Genomic DNA, 7,062 nt, shown 5'->3' with positions numbered 1-7,062 from the left:
TTAAATTAAAAAGGAAGGAAAAGTATACTGCCAAATATATATATATATATATATATAAGGATTTTATATAAAACAAGATGATCACACTCTAGTGTTTTGCTTATTTGAGAGTAATGTACAAACTGAATAAAGGCTCTTGCAAATCAACAAATAAATCAATTAAATAATAAATGCTCTTGTTTTCGATAATGTTGAGATCATTCTTTTCGATCTGTTTTGTCTAAGAACACAATATTGGAGATAAGAAGGGAAGACAAACTAATTAGAGGAAGGCATAGACAAAGAAAGTTAAGAAATAAAGAACACTCCTAGTCCGTGCTGTTTAGCAATAACCAATAGCCAAATGTGAAAGGTTAAAATTGGCAATAGTATATAAAGGTGTTGTTAGGTCACCAATTATTTCAAAAGCTTAAGTTATTAAGAAATGAGCCAAACAAAATATATCAAGCTATTCAACACCCTCTCTCACACTCAACTCGTCTTGCACGTGGAGAGACAAGAAGAGAACCAAACAAAAGGAGAAGCAAATGAACCCCCTAAACTATTGATGTGTTTCACTTTGACTCATTCCATTACAGGTCTAATTGGTACGTTTTTATAGTTTAAGGGTCCATTTGTATTTTTTTATAGTTTAGAGAGTAAAACAATACTTCTCAATTGTTTAAGGGATTTATTTGTATGTTTATATTGTTCATATGATCAAAATAATACTTTTAATAGTTTAAGGGGTGTTTATGTAAATTATCCTTTCACTTAAAAAATATGTTTTCAAACTTTTCTTTCAACACCTTCTAAAAAAAAACTTTTCTTGATTAACTCAATTGACTAATTATGAACATTTTCAATTGACAGGTCAGAGTCAATCCATGATTATTTTGTTTCATATTGGAGAGTTTCTTTTTTGTGAAATTTATTGGAAAGCCTTATTTTGAGAATTTTTGTATCATTTGGTCCCGCGTTTTAAATAGTAGATTGAGAAGTCCTTATTCGGTGTAGTGTGTGATCAGCAAGTCTTTTTTCAAACGTAAATGGATATTGGTTAGACAGATATACCTCCATTAGTTAATTGGGAAAGTTTTTTTTTTTTTTTTGGAAATGTGTGACAGGTATGGTGTGATTCTCCAATGTGATAGACATTAATGTGAAACTCTAATGATGGGACACTCCAAAAAAATTAAAAACTCTTTAGTGTACTTTTTTCAAATGTGACAACATGACAAGTATGATGTGACACTCTAAAATTTTTACTCATCCTTAGTGTATTTTTTTTCAAATGTGAAAGTGTGGTAGCTATGATGTGACACTAAAAAAATATAAAAACTTCTTAATATACTTTTTTCAAATTTGACAACGTAGCGGGTACGTTGTGACACTCTAAAAAAATTAAAAACTCTTTAGTGTACTTTTTCTAAACGTGACATGTGACACTCCAACGTGACGAACCCAATTTGATTGAATTACTGTGTGTCTTCATGTCATGCGCCAAAAAATAATTAGTAAAGAATTCACGTCCCACACTACGCGTGTTAAAAATAACCAAACTTTAAAAAGCTACTAGTGTGCTTTTCAAACAACATGACACACAAGCACCCCACCACTTTCCCCATACATAACCATGCCACTTATCCCCCAACTGTACTAACAATGGCAAAACAGTCAACAAATAATTTAAAGGACCACTCAGTCTCCAAAAAAATATTTAGGACTTTGTAGATTACAAATTTACAAAATGAGATTTATTGGTCAATTCTCCATGTTTTACTGTTTGGTTTTTTCTTTATTACTGGTGGTGATCCACGTGCTGGAGGTGAAAATTGAAATCAAAAGATGTTATAAATGTTAACTTTGTGGTAATTAAAAAATATTGTTTGACGTATATTTTTTCTCTTACATAAATTAAAAAATTCAAAATATAAACTACTCACATGTTTGATAATAAGGGAATACATGAAGAACAATTGTGTTTACCTGTAAGTTTAGGGTAAATTATAAATAAACCTCTCGAAATTTGTTTAAAATACGAATTAATCATGTAATTTTGGAAATTACATTTCATCTCTTCAGATTTGTAATTTCATAACAAATCACCTATTTTATTATTAAATCATCAAGTCTATTAACCGTTTTAATGTTGTTGGAAATATATTTCAATGAATAATTCAAATAATTTTATTATTATATAGGAGAGCAGTTATGAATTTTATTTTTTTAGCTAATTCTGTTAAATAATTTTTGTTGACAAGAGGTATTTTTAATTTTTGCAAATTACAAGAGACAATCTATAATTTAAGTTAATCTCAAGAGGTGTGTTAGTAATTTTTCCTGTAAGTTAATATATAATCTCTCGTGATCATTCTTGTTCTCACATTAAATGTAAATAAATAAATAAATAAAATTGTTCGAACAGTCACCATTTACCCGCTCCAGTGACGGTCAACCTCCCTAGAAGAAATTGATTTGTTTTTTTTGAAGACCGCCAATGATGCGTTTTATGCTGTGTTTAGTTGGGAGATTTGAAAAAAAAAAAATTGGAAATGAAAAAGAAAAGGTAAGTGAAGTGTGAATTAAATATATTTATATTTTATCTAATTTTACATATATATATATATAGAATTTGGTTTGCCATGTTTTTCATTTTGACTTGGAAGACACCACGCACTTCCAATGTTTTTTTTTTTTTTCCTTCCTGATCAGCAAAAAAGAAGTTTTACTGATGGAAAAACATAAAAGGGAGGGTGCAAAAAGCATCACAGTGAAACATACCAAATCATCTGCTAGCATAAACTCCAAACTCCAAGTTGGTGAGCAGCCAACATGTCATGACCCCAAACCGCCCCTAGTAGTTTGGTGCCGTGATGGCCAATAATCCGAGATTACCGAAGGCCAACTTTCAAAAATTCATACACAATCAGAGTATAAATATATGGGGCTCACAAGTGCGGAAGCAATAATCTAAAATACAAGTGGTCTATAAGAGCAGTGCATAAGTCAAATGAAATGGCATACATCTTTACATAGCTTTACAACTTGAATACAAATAGAAATGAAGTACAAAGATACATATTACATCTTGGAAGAAGGCTTCTCAAGCCGACATGTTCAAAATACATAAACTTCAAGATTGTCGACATCCTTACAGCCGACATAACATGCACACAAAACACACATCTTGGCGAAGCCGACTTCTTGCTTGTTACCTACAAATATACATAGGGAGGGTCAGCTTGGATACTCAGTGAATGGTATAAGTAATAAAGGGGTTAAATGAATGATACCCGAGATCCTTTCAAAACAATACATAGTATATCTTGTCAAAACCATACATAACAAAGCTTTACTTGGCTTGGAACAAAACATCAATCGACCTTGGTCTTTCAAAACTTATTTACTTACTTAACATATGTCAAATCTTAAAACATGGGGTGATGACATTCAGGACAAAACAAAAGCATAACCTCGGCATCGAGCACACCCGTTCATAGTTCGTCGGCGGCCGATATCTTGACAAGGGTGCTACTTAGGCTTAACGTCCCCTAGCACAAAAGGACGGTGCTACCTAGGTTTAAAGTCCCCTAGCACGGAAAGACTATGTTACATAGGCTTAACGTCCCCTAACACGAAAGGACTATGCTACATAGGCTTAAAGTCTCCTAGCACGGAAGGACTATGTTACATAGGCTTAATGTCCCTTAACACGAAAGGACGGTGTTACTTAGGCTTAACGTCCCCTAACACGAAAGGACGGTTCCAAGAATGTCACCCAAAACAAAGTTTATACTTGATACATAAAATAGAGATATCATTCATGCTCAACAAATACTTTTATCAAAACAAGGCAAAACTTTATTAAAACATGATAACATAACTTTATTAGAAATGCCACTCACATTAGTTCTTGGGACGTCGGGATCAAGGCAAAGGTCCAAGTCCTACAAACACATGGCAAAGCATACTGAACATACTTCTCAAAACAAGTCTCACATACATGCAAATGATCTCGGGAAAACATGCTGGAAGTCAAACTACTGTTCTACATGTCAGGAAGACATGTTGGGTACCAACCAGGTCTTTGCCGAGGTCTCACACCTCCTGGCCGAGGTGTGGCTACCTAGGCTTCGACATGCTGCTGCATGCCGAGGTGCGCACAAGACAAACTAAAGGTGTAAGTGATCATGCAAGGTAGGCCAAGGTGGGATACGATGCTTGGCCTAAGTGTGAAGTCTAGGTGAGAGTGATCTTGGCGACTACACCTCGGGAAGTGAGGTCTGGAGATCTGGGTTTCCACCCGTGAAGAACAGGAAGAACATGAGCATGAGGATCATGAAGGACATGAATGCTAAAATCATAACTCCTTTATTTACAAAATCTGGGATTTCATGCTATGAGTTCGAAAACATGGATCTGGGTACCCATACTTGAAAATCATATGAAAACAAACACAAAAACATGAATCTAGGCAAGAGCTTTCGGATCAAAACATGACTTTTCTTGAAGAACACATGAATGTTATTTTCTCTTTCTAAAACCGAACTTCAAAACAATGCATGGCTTACAAATCATATTCAATCATGCAATGCGATAACATAAGCATAAAGAACAACATGGGTAGATCAAGAATCTAACCTTAGAACACGGATCAAACGGTTCGATCTCTAGGGATCAAGCTTGGAAGTCTACCCTCCCTCAAGAACTCTTCTCTCTCTTCTAGAGCTTCTCTCTCCTCTTCAAAACAAGGATACAGAAATGATAGGCTTCTCTCTCTCTATCGGCTGACTTAACTCCCAGCTCGGACACGTGGCAACGACTGGTTGGTTCTCTTCAAAAAGGTGATAGGTTGACAAGACAACACTATGACAAAGTGTATCTAACAAGCTACTCGGAATGGCACTCCGGCAAGTGGTGACATCGGCTAAGGACAAGGCTTCGGCAACTAAGGTGACAATGACCTCGGCTAGGAAGGACAACACTTGACTAAGCTGTGCCACACCTTGGCCTAGATGTGCCACACCTCAGTCTAGGTCATACCACTCCAAGACAAGATCACTCAGGTGCGAAGGTAACATCTCGGCCTAGATGATATACATCTCGGCCTTGGTGATTCACACCTCGGCCTAGACAATGACATCTCGGTCAACATGTCAGGGCGAAGGTGGAGGTCAAACAAAGGGGTTCCAAGATACTTCTAGACTGAAGATGACCTCGGCTTGGAATGATCTAGGCGTAACGTAACCTAGGCTTGGCATGACCTAGGCTTAACATGACTTAGGCTTGAGACACCAAGGAAGGGAACAAGCATGCACAAAACACTTGGCAATTCACATAACCACAAAACAAGGCATGGACCTTACTTAGCCAAAACAAGTCATAAACATGCAAATGCAAGCTTAATGAGTCATAATCATACCAATGTTCATGAACATGACTAAGACATAAATGTGGGTTGTTACACAACATGCAGAGCAAAAACAAAAACAAAAATTTTACAATGGGTGCATTTGTTGACATGAATTTTACATATCTAATGATTATAAAATAAGAACATAAATTTAGAATTAATTTAAATTAAAATAGATCATTACATTTATTATTATATGATATAATAGAACCTCTCTATTATAAATATACAATGGAGAGATTTACAATCCTGTTCACATCCATTAATGTGCATTCGGTGCAATAAAAAATTGAGAAGGGTATTTTCAGAAGTACAAAAATAGACAAACACCCAAACCATCCTTCCGTTTTTTATCATAATAATAATAATTATTATCATTATAGTTTATATTTAGATGAGCTCTATATTGTCTTAATAGTTGTTGATCTCTTCCTTGTATTATCTATTGGTTGTTAATGTTTGAATTACGAAATTTTTTGGTGTTATTACTAGTACAAGCTCCCATTGATTTTGTTTTTAATTTTTAAGTTTTTAGTAAATAAGGAGCATTTCGTAGAAGCTCCCATTGATTTTTGGAAGTTGTTGTTAAATGTTTTGGGGCGGTTTAGGATTGACTTTTTATTGATTTTTATTTTTAGTTAAATTTTTCTTAGATTTTTAGAATTTATTCAACTAAACAACTTTATAAAAATAAAAAAAGAATAAAAAAAATTGAAAAATTGAAAAAAAAATATTAAAAATATAAAAAATTAATGTTGGCTTCTTTTTGTAGTATGTTTTTTCTTATTATTATTGTTTTTTAAGATTCCTCTACACTAGACAAATCAAAAAAATAAAAAATTATGATACATATTTAAGAAACAAAAATCTTTAAAAAATCTAGAAAAATTTTCCCATAAATCCTATATGAGGGAATATTAATCTATTTAGTTTTAAAAATTTTCTTATGAACCAATTAGTCCTTTTTTGTTTTGGAAAGTTGTATTTATTTGATTTGATACCATTTGAGTTTAAGTTAATGCCCTTTCGTGATTTATTTTTCAAATTTTTTGATTCATTTTTGGGATGGGAATGGAAATGTGAGGTGTGAAAGATTCGTTTTAGGAGGATTGATGGATGAAATGTTGGTTGTCGAGCGTGAAAATTTACATTTTGGTTAGTGTGATTTTCTAATGTCACATTAGAGTGCTACATTTGAAAAAGTATACTAAAAAATTTTTGCATGTTATATTGATTGGAGTATTACGTTTGGAAAAAATACACTAAGAAATGTTTTTTGAATGTTACGTTGTTACATTTAAGAAAAATACAATAAGGAGTTTTTCAGTATATTACATTGGAGTGTTATGTTTGAGAAAAATGTACAATAAGGAGTTTTTTGCGTAACATTGATTGTAGTGTCACGTTTAGAAAAAGTAAACTAAGGAGTTTTTTAGGGCGCCTCTATTTACACATCACATTTGGTCTCAACGCACACTACTACTCAGTTCAGACCTTTAATAATTTGAAAAAACATAATTTTTCTCAACACACACCACAATGTTCCATTTTTACCCTTAATCCCACACAACTTAGTACACACCTCAAACAACCTACCTGTCTATATATATATATATATATATATATTTCTACCATCCCATACTCAACATCACAACACTACACTACAC

Source organism: Camellia sinensis, chromosome 9 (genome assembly GCF_055761805.1).
Source record: "Camellia sinensis isolate YWXY chromosome 9, ASM5576180v1, whole genome shotgun sequence".
Lineage (NCBI taxonomy): Eukaryota > Viridiplantae > Streptophyta > Magnoliopsida > Ericales > Theaceae > Camellia > Camellia sinensis.
Note: the sequence above shows the minus strand (reverse complement) of the source record.